The 25,145-nt window shown below is 46.5% G+C and overlaps 1 protein-coding gene across 3 annotated transcripts in view; it reads left to right on the top strand.

Moving 5' to 3' along the window:
• The window catches only part of syt1a (synaptotagmin Ia), a 280,846-nt gene that overhangs the window by 92,991 nt on the left and 162,710 nt on the right, over positions 1–25,145 (top strand). For all 3 annotated transcript variants that reach the window (XM_029665801.2, XM_029665798.2, XM_029665799.2), the window contains exon 3: positions 12,754–12,845. The gene's annotated coding sequence lies outside the window, so the exon portion shown is untranslated. The remainder of the gene's footprint in view (positions 1–12,753; positions 12,846–25,145) is intronic.

Here is a 25,145-nt window from a genome sequence, read left to right as displayed (position 1 = left end):
GAAACCACAGAGCTTCCCCAGAATGTGCTGTTATTTCTGATAACCACGTCACGGCTTTCACACCTCCGAGAATAAGTACAGCAGCCTAGACTTTAAAGACAAGCAGACTAAAGGAAGACAGAGTAGTTCTCCCAAGGATGGAAAATTATTCTGTCTCCAGTAGATTTGAGAATTTTGAAAGATGAGCATGCATCGTTGAGCTCTATCAGCTTTTGGGGTTGTTTTTTTATTCAACCTCGCACAACAACACAGGCATAGGCAGATAAGCCATTTTTAGAATGTGTTCTAAAAATGTGTTGGGAGCTAGCATAACCCTCATGTCACCCTCCGCTCACTGAAGAGTGAGATGTAGCACATTGAAATGTCAACTCCTCTTAGTGTCGTCAGTTTTGCTGAGGGCTGCGGTATGATTACCATAAGGCTGGCGTTACCTCATCATCCTCCGCCCTGTTTATCTGCCTCTCTCCTCAGAGACGCGGGGCAGATGGACACAACACACACAGAGAACCACAGAATGTAGAGGAGAGTAGATCCGAGTCAGCCCGACTGTAATGGCTGACAGTCTGACACAATATACAAGGCTGATGACAGTGGGCAGCCTGTGGAATTGGAATGGGTTGAAACCATTAAGAGTGAGGTTTCATTATACATGGTTTGGCAGCCATCTTGAATAAATATACACAATGAATTGTGTCGAATGGCAGTAACAAAGTTTAGAGTGAGTTTTATGAGTTATACCAAACCAAAGATTCAGCACTGTTTACAAAGGCAAGGGTGGGCCTCCAAGTACTCTGTCACAGGGGCTTGGAAGCTTAGTCAGGCTCTTAACAAGCTGTAAAGGGCTTCTCACAGAGTAAAAGCAAAGATAAGCACAAAAAAAACTCATGTCTTGCCGCAGTGGTGCTGGAAGTGGGTGACAGCTTGACACCACTGTGTCCTGGTTTCTCTCTCAGATGGGCCCACTCCGAACCCTGACCTCAATCTCCATTTTGTTTACCCCAGCTGACTAACCATGTACTATTTGGCCGTGAGTACCCTCTGTCTCTCCTTTAACCCCACAGAACATAGTGGACGTTTTTATCCTGATCCAGCCAGTACCCCCCCCCCCCCCCCACTGCTTTTAATCTGCATCTAAAGATGAAAAGAGAATGCAGGCATCCGTTGGGGCACCCAATCTGGGTAAGAACAGGAGGACTCAGGGAGCACATGAAAGTCTAGGCCTGGTGCACAAAGAGGCCAGGGTAGAGGGGAGACAGTCATTGACCCCCCCAGGCCCCCAGAGCAGAGGCTTTTACAGGGACAAGGCCAGCTTTGATCATCCAGTGGTAAGAGGCACTGTGGATAAGTGTGTGAGAGAGAGAGAGAGAGAGAGAGGCAGAGGGGGAGAGAGGCAGAGGGGAAGAGAGGCAGAGGGGGAGAGAGGCAAAGGGGGGAGAGAGAGAGGAGAGAGAGAGACAGAGACAGAGACAGAGAGAGAGGCGGACGGTTAGTGATCTGAGGGTCTTTGTAAAGTCACACTAATGCGCCGGCATCCATTTTGTGCCCTCGGTACATTGTGAATTGGCCTCTGATGAAAGACAGTGGCAGGAAAGTGCACTTTGATAACTATCCCAATGCTGTTACCATGTAACATAATCACAGCGGCCATTACAGTCAAAATGGAGACCTGTAGACTGAAATGGAGGGACATGGAAGTAAATGGCTCTAGATAATCAACAGGTGAAGGAGAAGATGGAGCTGCAACAAAAGACTGGATCTGTGTGTATTCTCATGTGGCCACCATCTCAGCATGCTATGCATCTGCTATTAATACAGTGTTGTTGAAGCCAGGTTGCGTCACCCTGTTACTGCGACATGTAAGGGCTTGCATAATTGGTTATGGTTCAAGCTGTAGATTTCCTCAATAACTCAGGCTTGTGTTGGTACTGCATTGAATGGTGTAGGTCAAATAGCGCTAAAAACAAGACCCATGAGACGTCTCCCCTCTGCACGTAGGTCCCACTGCTTCCTTCTGTTCTCTTCTATTACAGGGAAAAGGTTCACTCAGGTAGTCATCCAGATATGCAAATCATCCATGGATGACAGATCCTGATGCGACACACCTGTCATCGTGATGCATGATGTAACCGTTACAACGGTCTCTCTTCTCTAGTCAGGGGTCAGATACTAAACTACCACACAGTCTGCATTCCCCAGGTGCCATTGGCTCCACCCCAACTGTCGCCATGGAGACCCCTTATGTCCCCGTTTTAATCGCCTGTCCTTGACACATATGGAACTACACACACAAAGCCTACACACAGTATGTACACGCAGCTTCAGGTTTGTTCCCGTGATGCACACAGGCAGCTGTTCTGTCACTGCCCTGTGGAGGGGAGCGCAGTGGATCCTCCAGTGGACCACTCACATGCAGTTCACAGTGCACACTCCCAGGAGGTTTAATGAGTGGAGGAGGGCCGGCACACAGCAGCAGCAGCAGACTCTCCTCACTGTCCATCTCAGCTGTTCATTATGGACCTGCTGCTCTGCTCCCCCACTGCCAAAACTCAGGATAGAGTTAATTCCGTCCTCCTAGATGATTTCCCATCGGTTTAGTTTGGCTGAGAGAGCAGGCAAACACACACACATGCGAACCCAGGCGCACACACACACAGATGCGCGCACACACACGCACGCAAGCACACAGACACACACACACGCACGCACACACACACACACACACACACACACACACACACACACACACACACACCCTGTGTGTACTGTGGTTAGTTAGTCACGTGCAGAAGGTTTGTTGTAAAATGCTTTGGGATTACAGCTCCATGGTAAACAGGTTATTCTAGAGAGCAACATTGGTCTGTTTCTCCTGTATTCCTGACCACATCTGTGTGTCTATGTTCCTGCCTTCAAATGAAAACGCCACCAGAGAAATCAGCCCAATCGAAGACCCATCCTTCCAAAACCCGATTGGGTCAGAGAGTGTCTGTCTTGACTCATTCAACCCATTCTCCTCCGGAAAGATCAATGCAGACCAATACAAGTTAACTTACCCCTCAAACACACGTGGACTCTTTTCCAATGCCCAGATACGACGGTCCATGAATTTGTTCTGAGAGGCCTCAATGATTTTCCACCGGTAGTCCAATGTGATCTCCAACAAATTGAACGTGGAAAGCATTTGACACATTAGGCATTAGGTGTTATCGTTGAATAACATTACGGTTAATGTCCGCTCAGAGTTCTTTCACTAGTATACTGTCACACGGATACAGAATTCACTGTGAAATTGGACTACCGAGCCAAGACCTTTTCTCTCCACACCCATAGATAATGACCAGCAAAGATAACTTGGGGGAGAATAATTGTTAAAGGAGCCTTACTCATAATAGCATATCATTTACATAGTTTCCATAAAAGGGACATGATTATGAGAGAGAGAGTTGATCATCTCTGTCTCAGACTTCAAGCCCAAGCATTTCAAAGTTGTGTTTCACAACTAATGTTAGAGCAGGCCGAGGAAGTTTTGTGTGAAGCAATGCAGTCACGACTGAGAAAATTTTCTCTCCCCCCTTTCTTTCTCCCTGCTTTGTCTTCCCCCTCTCTCTCAGTGGCATCCATCTCTCTTAGAGATCCACCATGCTCTCCTGCCCCAGGGGGCAGCCTGGGTACTGTAAGAAAGCCTCTGGCCTGAGAGAGAATAACAATCACTTTACCTTGGATAACCCCGAGAGCATTGGCCACAGTAGTGGGGGGAGAGGAAGAAATAGGAATCAGCCATCCTTGGAGGAGCCCACGCTCAAATGGCCCTCTGTCAGCCAGGCGTACTGCTCTCTCTCTCTCTCTCTCTCTCTCTCTCTCTCTCTCTCTCTCTCTCTCTCTCTCTCTCTCTCTCTCTCTCTCTCTCTCTCTCTCACTCACTCCTATGGCACTCGTATATCAGACACGACACCTGTCAACCTCCATCATGGTCATCGGTGCCCTAACAGGCCCTATCTCTGGACGGGGCTGATTAAGCTGGACCTAGAGACCTGCGATGACAAAATGTGCGCCGGACCGAGTCATCCCACGGTGTATGAGCAGGTGACTGCCAGACCATGGGAAACAGGAGGGCTGTATTGTTAAATGACTGTGTTCCCATCGAGCCCTGGCTTGGATCACTGGAGGATGAATAAGGAAATAACAGCCAGAGTCCTGCTGCCCAGGAACAATTTCCCCTCCACTGCCAGCTGGTGGACCCCATCCATCCCCACCTCCCTTCCCCTTGCTCTCTGCTTACCCTGGTCCACAGGCAGGTTAGAGATGGAGCTCTCTGCTTACCCTGGTCCACAGGCAGGTTAGAGATGGAGCTCTCTGCTTACCCTGGTCCACAGGCAGGTTAGAGATGGAGCTCTCTGCTTACCCTGGTCCACAGGCAGGTTAGAGATGGAGCTCTCTGCTTACCCTGGTCCACAGGCAGGTTAGAGATGGAGCTCTCTGCTTACTATGGTCCACAGGCAGGTTAGAGATGGAGCTCTCTGCTTACCCTGGTCCACAGGCAGGTTAGAGATGGAGCTCTCTGCTTACCCTGGTCCACAGGCAGGTTAGAGATGGAGCTCTCTGCTTACCCTGGTCCACAGGCAGGTTAGAGATGGAGCTCTCTGCTTACCCTGGTCCACAGGCAGGTTAGAGATGGAGCTCTCTGCTTACCCTGGTCCACAGGCAGGTTAGAGATGGAGCTCTATGTGACAGACAGTTACTCTGTGAACAATTCAATTCAAACTGTGTTTTTTTTTGTCTTTGTTTGCTTTGCTAACTCAGATGTGGAGGTGTATTTCAGCACCCTCAATGGAAAATGACTAACCTCTCTACCCTCATCTTATTAAAACACTTCTACCATTTTCACAGACCAATTCGAAAAGCTACAGGCCTTTGTATTTGGGATAACGACTGCACTTACAGGGGATCTTTTGATCAGGGCGTTGTTGCCATTGCAGCGGGTATCTGAGGGCTGCGTCCCCACTAAACGCTCTGTCTCCAAAGTTTTTGTTGTTGTCAGAGAGAGTGAGTCACCCCCAAAGTACCTTGAGACAGGGATTAAACACGGCAGCTCGTCTTCATCACAGTAATCTTGTTTGCTCAGAGGGCAGTGTCTATAGAGGACGGAGCACAGCCACACTCACTGTCACAGTCTACCTTAGGGACGATGTGATCGCTAGCCACCTTCTTGTTCTTTAAAGGAGACGAGGCTGAACAGCGTTGGAGCTGTGTTTGTGGCTGTGTGTACACATAAAGAGCTTCTGTATGTGGTGTCGCTGCGGCTCAAGGACGACTAAAATATTTACAATCACTCAAGTGGACCTATAATACTATTCAGTACAAATGGCCGCATTGTAGAGTGCTGATCACAATATTGTAAAGGACAAAGGAATACAAGGTCTTAAATATCCAGATATTGTGAATTCACTGTTGATGGCAGCTGTTCGAATAGTTTCCATGTGCTTTGACATGGAACATGGCTGAAAACTACATGTTGCTCAGCACATGTCTGCAGGACATGAGCCAGAAAAATCTAAACAGTTAATTTTTTGAAGTGTAGAAAAATGTCTGCCAGAGTTCAGGGAGTTTACAATTTAAATTGATCGCCTGGGTTTGTACTGTAATTACGCTCACCGCGAGCCGCCATCAGCCAGCAGAAGAAGCGGATTGCAAATGTGTCACAACGGGATAGCTAATCCACAGAAATAGCCTGTTAACACGGGGTGGCATGTCTCCACCCAAGACTTATGGTTCAAGCTTTGTGGGCATACCGAGTGAGGTTGGTGGGAATAAGAGTCTGTCTGGGAGAACTGAGAGAATTGTCAAAAAAGTTATGAAAAAATACTATTCGGAGAGACAAGACTCGAAACAATAACAAAAGCCTTCTCGCTGGCTTTCATTTGTCACCTGTTCCTCCGCTGCATCTCCTTAAGCCTCGTAGCACTCTTATTCCCGTCTTGATATTTCACCTGTTCCTCCGCTGCATCTCCTTAAGCATCGTAGCACTCTTATTCCCGTCTTTATATTTCACATGTTCCTCCGCTGCATCTCCTTAAGCCTCGTAGCACTCTTATTCCCGTCTTGATATTTCACCTGTTCCTCCGCTGTATCTCATTAAGCCTCGTAGCACTCTTATTCCCGTCTTGATATTTCACCTGTTCCTCCGCTGCATCTCCTTAAGCCTCGTAGCACTCTTATTCCCGTTTTGATATTTCACCTGTTCCTCCGCTGCATCTCATTAAGCCTCGTAGCACTCTTATTCCCGTCTTGATATTTCACCTGTTCCTCCGCTGCATCTCATTAAGCCTCGTAGCACTCTTATTCCCGTCTTGATATTTCACCGGAGCACGTGTCTACAATCAGACAGAGTACAAGCGGGGAACGAAATAACATTATCAGCACCGTACATTGCTTGTGGCTGACAGCCATTACAAACAGCCACCGCAAGGCAGACAGACAGGCAGTCTAGTCTCCCTCTCCTGAAATAGTTAAGGACAAGTATGGAGGAGTGACAACGTGCTCGGTCTTTATGAGCGAGTGTAAGGTTGAAATGAGAGAAAGCAGATGGAAATCAGTACGCTGGAGAAAGTATTGTTCTGCCTTGGTTCTTCAACGTTTGGAAGGTTTCAGAGCTTCAGCAGAAAGTATTAGAAGAATGCACTAACTGTAAGTCGCTCTGGATAAGAGAGTCTGCTAAATGACACCATTTTTTAATGCAAATGTAGGGTATGAGGGGGTGAGATTGTTCTTATCTTTGTCCTAGCTGGCTAACTATATGTCCTATATGCCTACCTCTCTGTCAACTAACAGACCCAGGGTAATATGCTTGTGGTGTTGCACACAAAGCCCGCCAAAACAGACAACTTAACAACTGCCTTATAGCATTAGCTGTGGGAAGTCAGAGGTGCTCAATATGAATACAGCCGTAGACCCGCGCATCACAATAGAGTTGGTCTTAAAGTGTCGACCAGGGAAGGTGCATCACTTATCAGTGGTAGTGTGGTAGAGTGGACTTGCTGGGGCAGATGATGAGCCTGGTCGAGCTCCAGCCGTACAGGGACCGCCTTCTGTGTAGCCTAGAGGCATGCTGAGTAACAGTTGCTAATCATCTCCACGGCGCTCCCCGCCACCGTAGAGTGACCACAGAGGGGGTTGGAGGATGGGCCTGGAGGTGCCTGACTCAGTTACACCAGCTCAACCTGACTCAGTTACACCAGCTCTGTCAGGAGGAATTGGCCAAAATTCACTTATTGTGCGAAGCTTGTGGAAGGCTACCCAAAACATTTGACCCAAGTTAAACAATTCTGCCAAATACTAATTGCGTGTATGTAAACTTCTGACCCACTGGGAATGTGATGAAAGAAATAAAAGCTGAAATAAATGATTCTCTCTACTATTATTCTGACATTTCACATTCTTAAAATCAATTGGTGATCCTAACTGACTTAAGACAGGGAATTTTTACTCTGATTACATGTCAGGAATTGTGAAAAACTTAGCTTAAATGTATTTTGCTAAGGTGTATGTAAACTTCCGACTTCAACTGTAATTATACAGTAAATACTTAAGTACCTTCTCTGATCTACAGTACAGTACAGAGCCCGCTACAGGCATCACTCTATAGAAATCCATTTCCCCCAGTGTTCTAGAGATTGGACGTTCCTGCTTTCCACAGAACTGCCTGGTTTCACAGAATGTGCTCCAACATGTTTGAGTGATGAGACTTCTCTAGCTGTCAAGAAGGATGTTCCTTACACTCCAGGCTTTCTGTCAACACCAATCATCTCAGTGGGTAGACTCTGAGGCAGAGAACACCAGTATCCTGTCCTTCTTTAAGGGGAAAGAGGACATGGGCTACTATGTTTATATGCCTGTTTTGTTGAGGCGTTGTATGGTGTCCCAACGCATGATGAGAATACATACTAAAAGCTAGATTCATATTCGTAAAAGACAATGGCTTGGCTATTTTCAGAATCTAAATGATTAAAACTGTGTGAAAATATGTTGGTTCTTCCCTCTATCAGGAATCAAGGTAAGACCCAAGTGCAGACTGTGTGAAGTAACAATGTTTATTGTAACCACAGGGGCAGGCAAACGACAGGTCAAGACTGGCAGGGGTCGATAATTCAGAGCAGAGGCCAAGGTGCAGGAAGGCAGGCAGGCTCAGGGTCAGGTCAGGCAAAGGTCTGCAATCCAGAGCAGAGGCCAGGGTGCAGGATGACAGGTGAAACAGATCATGGTGTGACACGCTCCTTGTTTTCTCCATCTGATAATGACATTTTCACAAACATCTCATTGTCTTGACCAACGAATATGACTTCTCATGTGATGCTTTGCCATCGTATTCCATGTTGGATCCCCCTTCAGAAACGATGGGATGGTATGAGCCAATGGTCAGGTCATTACACCAGCTGACATATCTGGAGCGTTGGGTTTCTGCCTCAGTGCCTGTCAAGGGGAGCAAGGCTCTGGTGATTGGCACGGCCAAGTCCTCAAGGTCATGTTTGTTTTTACCGCTCACCCCTCACTGTAGATTACTGGGGTAACATATCTCCTGTCACCCATCCACCCATCCCCCCCCCAGCACTGGTCCTTAACCAGTACACACATCTACAGATGGTTTCCACCACGTGTCTCCTTCATGTTGTAACCCAAGCCAGGGAAATATAAAAAACACACCCCCCTATCCACATCGATGGATCAGTAGTGGAGAGGGTAGCAAGTTTTAAGTTCCTCGGCATACACATCACAGACAAACTGAATTGGTCCACTCACACTGACAGCGTCGTGAAGAAGGCGCAGCAGCGCCTCTTCAACCTCAGGAGGCTGAAGAAATTCGGCTTGTCACCAAAAGCACTCACAAACTTCTACAGTTGCACAATCGAGAGCATCCTGGCGGGCTGTATCACCGCCTGGTACGGCAACTGCTCCGCCCTCAACCGTAAGGCTCCCCAGAGGGTAGTGAGGTCTGCACAACGCATCACCGGGGGCAAACTACCTGCCCTCCAGGACACCTACACCACCCGATGTTACAGGAAGGCCATAAAGATCATCAAGGACATCAACCACCCGAACCACTGCCTGTTCACCCCGCTATCATCCAGAAGGCGAGGTCAGTACAGGTGCATCAAAGCTGGGACCGAGAGACTGAAAAACAGCTTCTATCTCAAGGCCATCAGACTGTTAAACAGCAATCACTAACATTGAGTGGCTGCTGCCAACACACTGTCATTGACACTGACCCAACTCCAGCCACTTTAATAATGGGAATTGATGGGAAATGATGTAAATATATCACTAGCCACTTTAAACAATGCTACCTTATATAATGTTACTTACCCTACATTATTCATCTCATATGCATATGTATATACTGTACTCTAGATCATCGACTGCATTCTTATGTCACTAGCCACTTTAACTATGCCACTTTGTTTACTTTGTCTACATACTCATCTCATATGTATATACTGTACTCGATACCATCTACTGTATGCTGCTCTGTACCATCACTCATTCATATATCCTTATGTACATATTCCTTATCCCCTTACACTGTGTATAAGACAGTAGTTTTGGAATTGTTAGTTAGATTACTTGTTGGTTATCACTGCATTGTCGGAACTAGAAGCACAAGCATTTCGCTACACTCGCATTAACATCTGCTAACCATGTGTATGTGACAAATAAAATTTGATTTGATTTGATTTATACCAGAACACAAACCTTGTATGTATGTTTTGTCTCCCGTCGGAATACTAAGAGATGGAAATGTAATCTCTTCCTTTGGCATCGCACTGAGCTGAGGGTTGGGCTTGGTCGTGATCACAGACCATAGCTCTCAGGAACCCGGCCAAGGCTGCATGGGGCCTTATATTCATCACTGTGCAACGAGAAGGATCTTATCATTCACCCGGCTGCTGCCCGAGACCCATTCAAATCGGCCAGCGTTAAGAGCGAATAATATGGTATGAGGATGATAGAGACAGACTCACGTGTTCAGGCAAGCAGAGAGGTGGAGGGAGAGAGGGAGATGGAGAGTGGTGGATACCCTAAGTGGAAATGCAGGATGGAGGAATAACACGGTGAAAGGAAAGATGATGGGAGGTGGGTGAAAAGCAGGCGCCACGCCGGGAAAATGAAGACTTATGTGAAGCACCACAAAGGGTGATTGGCTGTTGCAGACACTGTAGCTGACCAATTGTAGGAGTCACGAAAGCCAACGCTCGCGGTTTGGATATCATAACGACAATGTCATTGTGTTCCTACGATGACTTATTTTCACACTCATCTAGCCGAGCGGCGGAAGTGGTAGCGAGCCCATTGATTTGCCCGAAACCATTGTTCTGTGATTACTTGTCACAACCCTACTGTGCTCTGTGTGTACATTGAGTAATATGCACAGGAGAACTTTGGCAGTGCTTTGGCAGTGCTACACCTAATGTGTGTGGCAAGGTTCAAAGCAATCCCACTGGTTACTTACTGTAGCATAGACACTCAAACAAGTACACACACACACACACACACACACACACACACACACACACACACACACACACACACACACACACACACACACACACACACACACTGCACCTATCTGGTGTATGTGACAATAAAAATAACATTGGAAAAGTACACACTCTCGCATCCTAAAGAGATGAATGACTTGTGATGAGGTGTGTGTGTATGTGTATGTGCGCGTGTTTGTGTTAGTAATGTGGTGGAGATTTCATTCATGCACATGTATTATACCAAGCATCACCATATCATTGTCTCCTTCCAAGTTCTTAGCGTGCTGCATGTCATCCTGTGCTGGGGGTTAATATCAACTGTTGTTGACAGAGTGGCACCAATTGTTAGGAAAATGGAATTCACGGGTATGTTAACAAGAGCACGTGATTCATTCTATAGCAGGAGCTTATGGTTGAAAAATGTATTTCAAGGCACTGGCTACATCTATGGTAATATACATAAGGCTATAACAGGAAGAGCTCCATTGAGCTCCAAGTAGGAAGATGAATATTGTTATCGTGTGGGAATTCAATGGCAACTTACCCTTCTCTTGAATGTTAAGTTGGGGTGATGGGGGGGGGGGGGTTCAGGGTATCTCTTGATAGCATGTTGTTTATATATAGCTAACAGTACGCTTTAACTTGAAATGAAAACGACTTTGTGACAAAATTAGAAATGTGTAATATCTGCAAATGTAACTAGCTAGACTATTTTATGACTGGATGGATGCTTCTCTGTCATTGATGCCATGGTTGCCCTTAGTTTGAAGATGTAATCCGGAGACAGGTGTTTTATACAACAGCCTCCTGTGTGTTCTCTTTTCGTCTCCGTCTGCATATTTATTTGCAATCAAACTCCAGAATTTTCTAATTCATACTCTGATTCTTTTTCCGTGCCTAAACGAACTAGGCTCGTAATTTAACAATTTCATTCGAATTTACAGATGGCATACAAGTTTGTAAAGCATTTCTGCCAAAAAACGCATTTTGATTAAAAAATGGCTTTTAAAATGTATTCTAATGGCTGTCCTGTGAAGTAGTGATGCGCGACATACCCCTAGTTTCCTGAAACGAGACACAAATTGCCTCTGAATTTTTGTGCCTTTGTGTACCTGCCAGTGCCAGCCGGAGGAAATAGCTTTTAAAGGTCCGGCAAATAGCTCCTCAATAGTAATGGGGGAATGAATAGGGAATCACAAACTCCATCTCCAAATCCCCACGCCGTCAAGATGGTGCAGATAGCTCTCCATCACAGCAGAACCTTGAGACGTATGCTGCAAGGACAGATCTTATCTGCATTTTTTATTTATCCATTTTGAAGTAATATATTCTGTGATTCTGTGAATCTCCATCCAGGTGTTTATTGGATATTGCTTTTGGATACATTTTAAAACCAAAATACAGTCAATCGATCACATTAGTTTCGTTTCAAACATGATTTACAATGAAATGAGACATTGAAGTAGTATTGAAAATCCCCTGCTGTGACCCTAACTAGAGATGGTCCGCACTCCACATCCGCCTCCTCCTCCACGCTGGAGTGCCTTTCACACTGTAGTGGCAGGCAGCATCTGTGGGGAGGAGATCCCCAGCTGGTCCCCGTCCCTGGTCTCCAGCTCATGACTTGGTTCCACCGGGTTCTAAATGAACACGACCAATCGGCTGTGCAAGCTCTCCATCGATAATGGATCCCTGCCACCCCCCCACACAGACACACACACGCATGCACGCACACACACACACGCACACACACACACACACACACACACACACACACACACACACACACACACACACACACACACACACACACACACACACGCACACACACACACACACACACACACACACACAAACAAACACAACTGAGCTGATGGAAAAATAAACTGGGTGAAATGACATTGGTTCACTTCACCGTGCCTTGGTTCTGGATGTCGCCATTTGAGCCCATTGCCGTACACATTGATTGGCTGGAAGAATTGAAATGCTATTGGTCTTGTGTGCGCCTGGCTTATAAAGTACTCTTAAAAGAAAATGGCTGCTCTCAAAAACACAATATGTCACGAATCGATACACAGAATAGCAAAGTATCTGACTGGGCTTGTTTATAATGTCTCTTGAAAACAGGAACCGGCCTGCAGTAACTAGTCTCAATTCTAGTTATATGAACTTTGCATACTTTTTGTTGTTCCAAATTAACATGCTCCGTCTGTCTCTTCCTCAGCTTTGAACTATCTCGACTGCGTGCAACTCCTGTGTAAAGAAGAAGAAGCAGCATTGGAGGAGCCCCTAGCAGCAGGCACCGTTGAGTTAAAGGTTAGTCTCTGTTCCCTCGTACTCAAAGACAGGCAAACAAAGCAGACACCCTGTCTCAGTGGAAATGCCACAGGTCCACAGAGCCACTCTGGCTATTCACTGTCTCAGACCCCAAGGATCTCCAACCCCTATGGGAAAATAACCTCAGTCCCCTGGTTCCTTATCCTTAAATGCCAATGACCACAGGGGGGCAATCCCGAAAAGAAGAAGAATTCCACAGAGATTTGTCTCACAATGTACAATGACTAATGCTAATTAGTATGTATTATTCCACACATCTTGTGTATACATGCATTAAACAACTCATAGAGGCCACCAAGACACACTTCTAATAGAAAATACACGTCAAACAGTGGTACGCAGCACTGAAAGCCTCATTAGTACTGTAGAGTAAGACATGTGATACTACAGTCTCTGGACACCATAGCTCATTCATGGTCTAAAGGACTAATAAAGTATTGATTTGATCTATTAGAGCAGGAAAGGCACAAACGCACCAAATACATTAGGCTATAATGTAAAGAGCTCCGTTGAGCTTCAACTAGGAAGATGAGTCATGTTATCGTGTGGGAATCCAATGGTAACCACGGCAGTCCTTATCTTGAATTTAAGTAGGGGGGGGGGGGGTTCAGGGGTTCTCTTGATGTCATGTTGTTTATATTCATCACACTACTGCACACATTTGAATGTCATGCTGTGACAGCCAGAGCAACATTTTCAGATCCAACAACATACGTGACAATCCTCTGTCTCAAGCTAGGGGAGACCGAGCGTGTGTGGCCAAGGGCACGCCATGGCGACCAAGGTCATCATAAATGGCAAACACAAATATGAGGACACCACACACTGTTGATCGACGTCGTATTTGAATAAATAGCAGGAAAACAAATGAAGAGTGAAAAAAAACTATGAAGATGAAGGGAGTTTTATCATCACACACAAGGTTTCCAATATGGCTTGAGAAGGAATGAATGAATTCTGATTAAACCAGTGTTAAATAAAGCCAGGCAGATCATATGGAGTCTTACCCTGGTGTAAGTTTAACCAATAGGGAACTCTGTCCTGGTCTCTGTTCACAAACCGTATTCCCTCCCTCGCACTACACTACACTACACAATACCACTCTTCTATAACAACATGTACATCCAGCTGGCGAGGCAGGTGCGGCGGGGTTGAGTGGCCATTTGCTGAGGCGTTGTGGCTGATTCAGGCCTTGTTAAATTCCATTTTGTTTGTGAGCGGTGCTGAGCGTGGCCTCCTCTGGGCGTATAAGGGCAGACTCCGAAGTCACCGCACCGACTGGAGACCGAGGGGAGCAGTCCCAATTTGTCATCCTTATTAACCATGACATATCCAAAGTGGCAGAGTGCGGCCCATGGAGATACAGAGAGAAAGAGAAAGAGGGAGAGAGGGGAAAAGATAGAGGTGGGCAGGGAGTCTGTCTCCTATCCTCATGAACCTCTGAGCAGGGCCCCAATCTGCCTGGCTAAAACAATGCAATTCAATGTTGGTGATTAGGGCAGACGAGGCTAAAGTAAAGGAGTCCCGGCCGGGTTCCCACCTCTCTCTCTCCAGTCTAACTCACTTGTCTCAGTAGCTCTGCTGCGAAGAGGGGGGGGGGGGGGGGGGGGCGACAAACAGAACATGAAGCTCGCTCTTTTACTCTGTCTAGCTATCTCAACGACGAGGCTAAATGAAGAAGTTACTTAGCCCTGAAATGGCAATGGGGTCTAGTCAAGGGCATCTACAAGGTGACTTCCATAAGAAGAGGTAGTTGGACGGGGGTGGGTGTCTTGCCTTCAGCCACGTGACATGATTTTAGGGGTTTTCTTCACTGAATGAGTCCCCCCTCTCCTCTGCCCTCCTTCCCACGGCGGAGATTAAGATCGCTTGTTGTAATTATTGCTCCTTGAGGCAGCCTAATTCTGCCAAGCAGATAGCATCACACCAGTCAGGTGCTTTAGAGGGAATCTGGCAACCAGCTGTTGTCGTCCTCTGTGTGTTCCGAACGGCATTGTTTTGTGATACATGTCTGTTGATCGACTGGCTTCTCTGGCTTCTGCCAATCCCCCCGTCTGTCTCCAGATTCGCTCTCCTTCACTAACCACATTATAGGGAAAAATAAGGGGGGAAAAAATCACACGCCAAAGAGCCAGAAACCCTGAGGTGTCTGGGATGTCTGCCACCTGACGTACTGCGAGGCATCAATCATCCGCCACCACAGTCCCATGAAACATCTGTCTTAGACACACCGGGAGCCTGGCCGCCTCCCATCCAAACACAGGTGTTTGACACGCACATTCAGCTCTGCCCAACGAGCAGCCATCTTTTACCGTCAGGAACAGTAATGTAAGGGTATGAGAGAACACCAAGTAACGGGACAATATGCATACGTAATGGTGGTGACCTTGAGTTACCGTGGTGACATTGAGAGTAACGGTGGCGAAATTGTGAGTTACGGTGGTGAAATTGTGAGTTACGGTGGTGACATTGTGAGTTACGGTGGTGATATGGAAAGTTGCGGGCAGATGGTCTCTCTTGGGAATGACTCCCCACCGAGAAATCATCTGCGCCCGTGATAAGCTTCATTGGCTGTTCAGGGCCGATGTTCTCATTCTCCAAAGACAGAGCCCAGCTGAACCCCGTTACACACGTGTGTCGCCCCAAATCATCCTCAACAGCGCGTGTATCACCCTGTCTTTCCCCAGCAGATCTATCGGTGACTCTTTCCTAGGGTAACCGCGGTCAGTTCAGGCACGCGGCTGATCCATTGCCCTCGCTCAGCAGTGGAGTAGGATCATTGGTTGGGTGTACATTCCGTCTGCTGCTTTCATCAACAAGCCTTAATGATCCTCAGAAAACTGGCTGGTGAATTCGATCACATCTTATAGGAAGGGATGTCTATTCATTTGCTTTAATCGTGACGGAGTGACAGGCAATTAAGGATTGTGGTGCCTCTGTCATCCCTGGGAATGTGTGGGCTGGATTAAAACGCACATCAGACCTCAGTTTATGGTAGCGTTACACGTGTGTAACGGGGTTCAGCTGGTCGTGGAGGTAAAAACAGCTTATTGTCAATGCTGTCAACTCCGGAACATGGAGAATGGAATCTCATAAGCATGAAGTAACTTTGGTCATTGGGAATTGCCTCAACATGGGTGACATTTGGCTCCATTTACTACAGTTGAGCAGGTTAATGTACGTTGTCACTGTGTGTAGCTACTCATGCGTGGATTCATGTTAATGTGTGAGTGATATTAATTGAGAAGAGGAGAAATGTGTTTCATCAGCGTTAGTGATTAGACTGACCTTTATTTAAATTGGCTATTGTGGCTGTTTACAAGTCTCAATGTCATGTAGAGTGTGGGTCAATTCATTTTTTCTGGTAGGGTGGGTATGTTTTTCTATGTGTGTGTGTGCGTGTGTGTGTGTGTGTGTGTGTGTGTGTGTGTGTGTGTGTGTGTGTGTGTGTGTGTGTGTGTGTGTGTGTGTGTGTGTGTGTGTGTGTGTGTGCAAGAGGGAGTGCTCAGTGGCAGATCGTGACAAACCCTCAATCTCTACGTGGGAGCTGCTACTGTTCAACCACGACCATACACCCACATCTCCCTCTTCTGCACCCCCACTTTCTCTCTCTCCCTCCTTCTTTTGCTCACTCTCCTCCTCACCTCTATCTAACTCTCTCTTCCTCTAGCTTTTCTGCCCTGCTTTCTCTCCCCTGTTCCTCCACTCATCCATTCTCTCTCCCTCTCTCTCCAAGTGCTCTCCCCATCTCTCTCCCAGCAGGTCACAGCCCCTCCTGGTCTGAGCATAGACACCAGGGGGGAACCCTGTGATGTGGCCAGCTGCAGTATTCCCACATTGGGCCACTTCACCACCATCACCATCACGCTGGGCCCATCTCCTGTCGGTCTCCCCACTCCAACCACACACACTGCTCACTCCACCAACCAAAGCACCACCAGAGGACCACCTGCAGATCTCAGCCACTGCATGGCAATGAGTCAATCCACATGCTATCGGGAAGGGCAGAGAGTAGTTGGAAACAAGAGAGCTGATGTTCAGGATTTTTAAATAAGAGAGGGAGAGAATCAGAGGTCTGAGACAGTCAGACATTTGAATGTATGTGTCAGTCTCAATGTGAACTGCAAAGGCCTAAACAAGTCCTGACTTAAGTTGCACTCCACCTTCAAGACCAACCATCCATTGGCATCAATGTGTTGTTCATGCCGTGGATAAAGTTTCAAGTCAACTGTGTCATTCAGGATCTTGAGTCAGGATGGTGGCCATGCAGCTCATTTCAGATATGAGCAGTGTGACCTTGAAAGCCCTGGTCTATGTATAGTAGATAGATGGGAAGGCAGCGGCATGGCTGCTGAGGTAATTTAATTATCAGACCCTCCACAGGCTAGGGTAATGACTGCTCTCCAAATCCTCCCTAATCCCCTATCCCAGTCCTCTACACAATCAGGCCCTGCCTGGGGCTCTCTGACTGTCTGACACAGGCAGTACTAACTCCTATACCCCGACTCTGTCTGTTGTCCCAGCCTGATGGCATAAAATACTGTAATATACAGTGCCTTCGGAAAGTAGTCAGACCCCTTGAGCTTTTCCACATTATTGTTACGTTACAGCCTTATTCTAAAATTGCTTAAATCAAAAAAATGTCCTCAATTGCTTTGTGATTATGGGGTATTGTGTGTAGATTGATGTGGGAAAAAACGATGTAATCAATTTTAGAATAAGGCTGTAAAGTAACAAAATGTGTAAAAACTCAAGGGGTCTGAATACTTTATTTCACTATATCGATAGGAGCGACGTGTTTGGTGAGTAAAAGACAAAAATACACTTCCATGTAGTGCATTGTGTGTGTGCGTGTGCGTGTGTGTGTGCGTGTGCGTGTGCGTGTGTGTGTGTGTGTGTGTGTGCGTGTGTGTGTGTGTGTGTGTTAAAATAGCTCTTCATTCCTCTCACGTTGGTGTCCTCTGAGTCCAGGATGGTTCTTGAGGTCTAAAGGGGGCCGTCCTCTCTCCATGACAACATCTTTATTAATTACCCCTCTTGAGAGAGATAGGAGGTGACCCCTGACCCTCTCAGAGGCCCCGGACCCTAGACCTGGTGACTGGCTGTGGTGACTGACTGTCTCCTCTCAGTCAAACCACTGGAGAGCCAAAATAGCCACTACACACATTGCAGGGGAGCCACACCATCTTGTGGGCGGAGGAGAGTTAGCTTGCTTGCTCGGTCTACGTCTCTGCTTTCAATTTTTGGTGATTAGTCAGACACAAAGTAGCTGTTCACTTCCACCTCCAGTCAAGTAATACCCTATAATATAGTATAGTGAGTTGTGAAGATGACATGATTAGATAGGCACTGTGAAAAGTGGTTCATTTAGATGAAGAAACCCCTGGGTGTGAATGGTGTGCCTCTGTATGTTATCCCGCTGAAATTAACCTCTCTGTTTTACCAGCCCAGCCCAGCCCCCCTCCCTCCCTCCCTCCCTCCCTCCCTCCCTCCCTCCCTCCTCTCCCTTTCCCCCTCTTCTCTCCTCTCTCCTATCCAAGCATCTGTGCAGAGTCAATGGTGTTGGCATGTGCTAATGACCCCAACATGGTGTGTGTGTGTGTGTGTGTGTGTGTGTGTGTGTGTGTGTGTGTGTGTGTGTGTGTGTGTGTGTGTGTGTGTGTGTGTGTGTGTGTGCGCGCGCCAACAGAGAGTGAAAGGAGCACCTGTGCGTGTTGAAAAGAGCCTGCTGGTCCTACCTTATGAACAGCACCACATCCTCCAGGCTGGATTGATAGAGCTTTAAGGCAGCTTCCTGCCTGCGGAACAGAGAGAGAGAGAGTGTAACGAGAGAGTGTAAGGGGGCTATCAGATGTAATTAAAGCAAGTGTCTCTTCTCTGTAAGAAAGTCAGAACACTCAGAAATATGTCTGACTCACTAAGAATTCTTTGAACAGTATAACACCCATGGGTAGTGTGGAAATGAGCTGACTATGACGGAGGCATGATAACCATACAGACTGGACGATTCCTGGGATGGAAGACAATGCAGGTGGCAGACAGGCTGAGTTGGGAATCGACTATGACATACTGTATAATATCTCAATTTACAGGGGTACAGGATGGGCTAGGACTGTCAAAGTATATCTTAAAATGTTGACCTTTTGGAGATTGGCTGCCTTTTTCTCTTCCCACTCATCTCTTTCTCCTGCCCTCTCTTCTTCTCTGTCTCTCCACCTTTCTTTCTCTGTCTCTCTCTTCTTCTCTGTCTCTCCACCTTTCTTTCTCTGTCTCTCTCTTCTTCTCTGTCTCTCCACCTTTCTTTCTCTGTCTCTCTTCTTCTCTGTCTCTCCACCTTTCTTTATCTGTCTCTCTCTTCTTCTCTGTCTCTCCACCTTTCTTTCTGTCTCTCTCTTCTTGTCTGTCTCTCCACCTTTCTTTCTCTGTCTCTCTTCTTCTCTGTCTCTCCACCTTTCTTTCTCTGTCTCTCTTCTTCTCTGTCTCTCCACCTTTCTTTCTCTGTCTCTCTCTTCTTCTCTGTCTCTCTTGTTCTCTGTCTCTCCACCTTTCTTTCTCTGTCTCTCTCTTCTTCTCTGTCTCTCCACCTTTCTTTCTCTGTCTCTCTTCTTCTCTGTCTCTCCACCTTTCTTTCTGTCTCTCTCTTCTTGTCTGTCTCTCCACCTTTCTTTCTCTGTCTCTCTCTTCTTATCTGTCTCTCCACCTTTCTTTCTCTGTCTCTCTTCTTCTCTGTCTCTCCACCTTTCTTTCTGTCTCTCTCTTCTTGTCTGTCTCTCCACCTTTCTTTCTCTGTCTCTCTCTTCTTATCTGTCTCTCCACCTTTCTTTCTCTGTCTCTCTTCTTCTCTGTCTCTCCACCTTTCTTTCTCTGTCTCTCTCTTCTTCTCTGTCTCTCCACCTTTCTTTCTCTGTCTCTCTCTTCTTCTCTGTCTCTCCACCTTTCTTTCTGTCTCTCTCTTCTTCTCTGTCTCTCCACCTTTCTTTCTGTCTCTCTCTTCTTCTCTGTCTCTCCACCTTTCTTTCTCTGTCTCTCTCTTCTTCTCTGTCTCTCCACCTTTCTTTCTCTGTCTCTCTTCTTCTCTGTCTCTCCACCTTTCTTTCTCTGTCTCTCTCTTCTTCTCTGTCTCTCCACCTTTCTTTCTCTGTCTCTCTCTTCTTCTCTGTCTCTCCACCTTTCTTTCTCTGTCTCTCTCTTCTTCTCTGTCTCTCCACCTTTCTTTCTCTGTCTCTCTCTTCCTGTCCCTGCTGACCCTCTGACTCCGCACTCCTCACAGCTAGCTTTCTTCGGGAAGACAAACTCTCCACTTCAGGCTCTCTTCATGAACTTGGCAACCGAAAGCTAGGTTGTTCATTTATTTCCCCCTCCAAGAGAATAATTCTACTCCTCATGGGCCACTAGACAAAAGTCAGGCCAAGATTATTTCTTTAAATGTTTTTTATCGTTTTTTTCACAGTTTGCTTTTCTCCAACTTTTTTAAAATAGACCCCCTCTCTCTTTCTTTTTGGAATTGGCAACACTTTGTGTTCATCTCAGTCTGATTGGCTGGAGCCTCGTAGTCCCCAAAGCTTCCAGAACAAAGCCTGTTGACTGTATCAGCCAAGTGGTGGATGACAAAGTCTAGGAGAGAGAGGAGACCAGGATGAAATATTTATTTTGCAGACTGGCTGTGTGGCAGCCATTTGCTGTTATGTTGTGTCTCACTGCCTTGATCTAGCTAGCTAACGTAGTCTGTTTGTTAGTTTGATTTGCTTGATTGCATGGATTCATTTTTGGTTTCTAGTCTCTTGTGACTTTTCATGTGAAAAAGGGAAACGTTTTTCTGTGACTCCTGACTTCAAGGCTCATTACATCTAATCATGCAGTGGTGTACTGTGGCCTTGTTTTCTCTCCGTTTTTTGTTGTTGTTTTGTTGCTGTTGTTTTACCATTCCCTGCATATTTACGATAACGGGACATAAAATGTTGCCATGGGGACAGACCCGCCCCGGGATAACAGAAGGCATTACAGCACCGGACCACAGAGGAGAAAGCCTTCCGGCCAATCAGCAAACAGCTCACTGTTGCCAAGGAGTTTTTCAGAAATATATATATATATAATAATTAAAACATCACCTTTATTTAACCAGGTAGGCCAGTTGAGAACAAGTTCTTATTTACAACTGCGACCTGACCAAGATAAAGCAAAGCAGTGCGACAAAAACAACAACACAGAGTTACACATGGGATAAACAAACTTACAGTCAATAACACAATATAAAAATCTATATACAATGTGTGCAAATGGAGTAAGGAGGTAAGGCAATAAATAGGCCAATAGTAGCGAAGTAGTTACAATTTAGCAAATAAACACTGGAGTGATAGATGTGCAGATGATGATGTGCAAGTAGAGATACTGGGGTGCAAAAAGAGCTAAAAAAGTCAATAAGAACAATATGGGGATGAGGTAGGTAGTTGGATGGGCTATTTACAGATGGGCTATGTACAGCTGCAGCGATCGGTAAGCTACTCAGATAGCTGATGCTTAAAGTTAGTGAGGGAGATATAATTCTCCAACTTCAGCGATTTTTGCAATTTGTTCCAACCATTGGCAGCAAAGAACTGGAAGGAAAGGCGGCCAAATGAAGTGTTGGCTTTGGGGATGACCAGTGAGATATACCTGCTAGAGCGCGTGCCAAGGGTGGGTGTTGTTATGATGACCAGTGAGCTGAGATAAGGTGGAGCTTAGATGACCTGGAGCCAGTGGGTCTGGCGACGAATATGTAGCGAGGGCCAGCTGACGAGAACATACAGGTTGCAGTGGTGGGTGGTATATGGGGCTTTGGAGACAAAACGGATGGCACTGTGATAGACTACACCCAGTTTGCTGAGTAGAGTGTTGGAGTCTATTTTGTAAAATGACATCGCCCGAAGTCGAGGATCGGTAGGATAGTCAGTTTTACGAGGTTATGTTTGGCAGCATGAGTGAAGGGTGCTTTGTTGCGTAATAGGATGCCAATTCTAGATTTAATTTTGGCTTGTAGATGCTTTTTGTGAGTCTGGAAGGAGAGTTTACAGTCTAACCAGACACCTAGGTATTTGTAGTTGTCCACATATACTAAGTCAGAACTGTCCAGAGTAGTGATGCTAGTTGGACGGGCAGGTGTGGGCAGCGATCGGTTGAAGAGCATGCATTTAGTTTTACTAGCGTTGAAGAGCAGTTGGATGCCACAGAAGGAGTGTATGGCATTGAAGCTCGTTTGGAGGTTTGTTAAACAAAGTGTCCATAGAAGGGCCAGATGTATACAGCACGGTGTCGCCTGCGTATGGGTGGATCAAGGAATCACCAGCAGCTAGAGCGACATCATTGATATATACAGAGAAAATAATCGGCCCGAGATTTGTACCCTGTGGTACCCCCATAGAGACCAGATGAGAGATAGGATTGAGATAAGAAATGAATGCGTACAGTGTGTTTGCACCTTTCAATAGCTCATAGTACTGTTTGGATTTCCACATTTTTCCAAGTCCATAGTCTACTAACATACCCTATGGAAGTCCAAGAGCATGACGGCTCATATTGCCATTCCATGATGAAATATTGTCTCTGATTGAGCCTTTTCATGCAAGACGTTTCCTCCGCCTGCTGAGATGGGAACAGCTCTTTACCCTCCAACCCCTAGGGGCAGTAATTATTACCCCAGGGCCCTGTTTAGTCACTAACCATTTTACAGCTGCCTGCATTTCACGTTCACAGAGCCATTACGATTAGCTAGCTTGAATCTCACCTAGACGACAATCCGTGGCTTTTCATTGTTGTCCTCTTTCTCTTAGTTCCCTCCTCTCTGAGAACTCAGAGAGATCTATCACTGACAGACTGCATGCTACAGCTAGTCAGATACTGGAGGTGATAACTGGGCTAAGTTTGCAGTCTACAGCTGTGTTGTTTGAACAGCCTCTGTGGCGCTGAGGTGTGTGTGTGTGTGTGTGTGTGTGTGTGTGTGTGTGTGTGTGTGTGTGTGTGTGTGTGTGTGTGTGTGTGTGTGTGTGTGTGTGTGTGTTTGAGAAGCTGTGGGGTGAGCTCGTCAGGGAGATGGAAGATCATCTCCATATACACAGACATGGCTGTCCAGCCCAACCCCCCTTTTTTCCTCCCTTTCCTGTCTTCCTGAGACCACTGGGGCGGAAATCGGCCCTGTCCCCACGCAGCGTCGCTCCTATCCATCCCTACGTAATACACACACATGGCCACAGATAGGTGGGCATAACAACCACAGTTTTCTGACCGAGACTCAAGCTTTTAGCCAAACAAGCCAACTTGTAAGGAAGCTTAAACCAGGTGATGGTAATCATTAACACAGCCTGCCTGGCTTGTCTGTTTGCTTATCGTTGCCCTTGCCGCTGGCCTGTCTCCAGTGTCCGACAGCCCTGTGTGTCATCACAAACACCATGCGCCTCCCACTCCACATTTTTTATCAGCTTAACAAGGCCTATTTCCATCACATAGGCCTCACAGGTGTAACGGGGAGGCTGTAGAGGGTTATGATACATCACATGTCTAAGCCTGAGGCTCACTTCTTCTACTTCAGCCCATCGAAAGACGCCCATTGTTTTTGAAATAGGAAACGTTGACAGAGCTCCATTGTAAGACTTGTGTGAATACTGGTTTCAAGATCAGTTGAGGAGATTGCATGAGTTGGGGGGCAGGGGGGTTCCGGGTCAGAACCTTAGTGGTTCTTGAATAATGGAATTAAACCACACCAAACCAAGCCAAGCCTCTACTGCCAGGGTGACTCTTTTGAGGTACACAAGCCCATGCTAATACAGTCCTCCACTCTATATAATGTATAAACAGATGCATTTACAGTTCTTTGGGAAAGTATTCAGACCCCTTGACTTTTTCCACATTTTGTAATGTTACAGCCTTATTCTAAAATTGATTAAATTGTTTTTCCCCCTCATCAATCTACAAACAATATCACATAATGACAAAGCAAAAACAGTTTTTAGAAATGTTTGCAAATGTATGAATGTACTTAAATATCACATTTACATACATTTTCAGACCCTTTACTCAGGACTTTGTTGAAGCAACTTTGGCAGTGATTACAGCCTTGAGTCTTCTTGGGTATGACTCTACAAGCTTGGCACATCTGTATTGGGGAGTTTCTACCATTCTTCTCTGCAGATCCTCTCGAGCTCTGTCAGGTTGGATGGGGAGCGTCGCTGCACAGCTATTTTCAGGTCTCTCCAGAGATGTTCGATTGGGTTCAAGTCCGGGCTCTGGCTGGGCTACTCAAGGACATTCAGAGACTTGTCCCGGAGTCAGAGCTGCATTGTCTTTTGGCTGTGTGCTTAGGGTCTGCTCTGTTGATTGGTTTATTTCCGTTGGCTGTTGGGGTGTGCTGGTGTGCTGTGTTTCCCCTCAGCTTTACATCTGGCTGTGTGGAGCGCTGTTGTGAGGCAGCACCTTTAGAGAGAGAAAGAGAGAGAGAGACTTTCTAAGCTAGATATAGAGGGTCTGTGTACTATCTGTGAATGTATGGTTTAGTACGAGGAAGAGAGAGACGATTGTTTTTAAGAGCAGAAAGGGAGGTAGTGGGTGGTTACATGTCAGAGAGAGAGAGAGAGAGAGAGAGAGAGAGAGAGAGGTAGGTAGTGTGAGTGTGACAGGGAGAGAGAGAGAGATAGGTAGGTAGTGTGAGTGTGACAGGGAGAGAGAGAGAGAGATAGGTAGGTAGTGTGAGTGTGACAGGGAGAGAGAGAGATAGGTAGGTAGTGTGAGTGTGACAGGGAGAGAGAGAGAGGTAGGTAGGTAGTGTGAGTGTGACAGGGAGAGAGAGAGAGATAGGTAGATAGTGTGAGGTGTGAGTGTGACAGGGAGAGAGAGAGAGGTAGGTAGGTAGTGTGAGTGTGACAGGGAGAGAGAGAGAGGTAGGTAGGTAGTGTGAGTGTGACAGGGAGAGAGAGAGAGAGAGAGGTAGGTAGTGTGAGTGTGACAGGGAGAGAGAGAGAGAGAGGTAGGTAGGTAGTGTGAGTGTGACAGGGAGAGAGAGAGAGATAGGTAGGTAGTGTGAGTGTGACAGGGAGAGAGAGAGAGGTAGGTAGGTAGTGTGAGTGTGACAGGGAGAGAGAGAGAGGTAGGTAGGTAGTGTGAGTGTGACAGGGAGAGAGAAAGGGGTAGGTAGGTAGTGTGAGTGTGACAGGGAGAGAGAGGTAGGTAGGTAGTGTGAGTGTGACAGGGAGAGAGAGAGAGGTAGGTAGTGTGAGTGTGACAGGGAGAGAGAGAGAGGTAGGTAGGTAGTGT

Source organism: Oncorhynchus nerka, linkage group LG8 (genome assembly GCF_034236695.1).
Source record: "Oncorhynchus nerka isolate Pitt River linkage group LG8, Oner_Uvic_2.0, whole genome shotgun sequence".
NCBI lineage: Eukaryota > Metazoa > Chordata > Actinopteri > Salmoniformes > Salmonidae > Oncorhynchus > Oncorhynchus nerka.
This window is presented reverse-complemented; position numbering and strand designations above follow the sequence as displayed.